Here is a 2042-nt window from a genome sequence, read left to right on the forward strand (position 1 = left end):
GATGGCCCAGGTCACTGGTGGGGATCACTGCCCGAGCACTATTTCAGCCCCACATTTTTGTGTGGACGTCCCACAGTGGGAGCTGCAGAGCCCTCCTCCGTGTGTGTGTGTCACACACACACACACACACACCCCTCTCCTGCTGGTGGGAGGGGAACAGGAGAAAGGACAAAAGAAGCAAAAGACAAAGAGAAAGGAGGGAGGGATGGAGGGAGGAAAAGGTGAAACAAAAAGGACAAACCCCAATGTCCCCAGTGATTCTAAGGGACAAAATCCCAGGTGCGGAATATAATTCTGCCTCCTTAAGCTCGTGTTTTCCATGCCCAGAATTCAACTGTCACCACATAGATCAGACTGAACAGGTTTCAAACCTCCAGGAGGCTCTTACCTTCTAAACAGGGACGGCTGTTTTCTAGTAAAATCACTAAAAGGGAAGGAGAAAACTCGAAAGAGGTTCCTCCTGGCGCTCACGTCCATGAACCCAAATACTCCCTCAGTCCTCAAAGAGAGACCTGGAGAAGGAGACTTGCTGAAGCAAAGCCACAGGGGTCTCTGAGGTTTCCCTGGCCCCTCGCCCCTGTCCTGCCTGGCTGATGTCAGCATCTCTCTGTGAGGTCACCACCTCCCCACCACCTTGGACCAATAGTCTGAGGTCCTGCAAAAGGCCTTTGTGATGTCACTGCCACACCCCTCCCTTGCTGTGCCAATGTCCTACCCCTGGCCAGGCACTTTGCAGGTTTGAGCTACTCCCTGTGGATCACCCCACTCAAGGAGCGTTCGTTCTAGGCAGCAAGCCGGCTAGACAGGAAAACATCAGACACTGCTCCCAATGCTACACTCAGTTTTTCAGGAATTAGTCGACTTTATGGCCAGAAGAGACCATTAGAGCATCTAATCTGACCCCCTGCATATCACAGGCCTCCTGTAGGACACAAGAGCTACTTTTGGGGCAAATACATTCCAGAAAGGCATCTAGTCTTCACTGAATAACATCAAGAGATGGAGAATCCACCACTTTCCTTGGTAACTTGTTCCTGTGGTGAATCATCCTCGTTGTTGACTATTTGTGCCTTAGTTGTAATATGAATCTTTGGTCTGGCTCCCAGCCCCTCTCCAAGGGTTGCAGCTGTCTGGAGGTGCTGCCTTCCTCATTCACACCTCATTCATTCAACAGGGCAATTGATTACAAAGTGGGGGGAAGATCTTATTTTACTTCTAGCAAGACGACATTTTTCTTTTACCTTAGGGGCTCGCTATAACATATTACCAAGGTTCAATACAAAGTCATATACAAGTTATACAAAAATGCATAATGCAGAGATTTATCTAAAACTGCATTGATTGACTGCTATGTGCAGTAATATAGTGACCCCTGGGTCTTCGAATGAGGGTTTATACTTCGGGGCGGGTGGGCACAGAGGTGAGCAGTGAGCTAGCAGAGATTCTAGGAGCAGGGATGGGGGTTTCTGGCAGGGGAGGGAGGAGGTGAAAAGAGGCGAGTGGTGGGTGGGGGACTGACAGAGGACGCAGCAAGCCAGCGGGGGGCTAGGGGGTGAAGAGGGGTGTGATGGTGGGGCAGAGCAGGGAGGGGGCGGGTCCTATTTTACTGCTGTGAAATGGTCACCCTATGTGCGTCGTTTCTTTCCCCCTCTACAGGCTTTCAGATACCATCAGTGCCTTGCTAGTGTGCCATGCACCGTGAGAGATCTCTTCTCTTTGTGTGTGACTGTGTTTCCCTTGTGTGTGAATTTATTCAACAAAATCTTGAGCTTTGTAAGGGCTACCATGAATGAAAAGAAAAAGAGAATCAGAGCTCAGCATTTTCAACACTGAATGGATGAATAAATACTTACATACTGAGAATGATACAATTACTAAAGGAAGCTTTCAAATTTCTAAGGAAATTGCTGCTGCTGGGAAATGCTTCACAGAAGGCGAGTTTTTAAAAAAGTGTATCTTGATTGCTGTATCTGAGTTATGTCCAGAAAAGTGGGGAATATTTGAGAATGTCAGTCTATCACGCATGACTGTACAGAGAAGAA

Source organism: Mauremys mutica, unplaced genomic scaffold (genome assembly GCF_020497125.1).
Source record: "Mauremys mutica isolate MM-2020 ecotype Southern unplaced genomic scaffold, ASM2049712v1 000963F_np12_obj, whole genome shotgun sequence".
NCBI classification, from domain to species: domain Eukaryota; kingdom Metazoa; phylum Chordata; order Testudines; family Geoemydidae; genus Mauremys; species Mauremys mutica.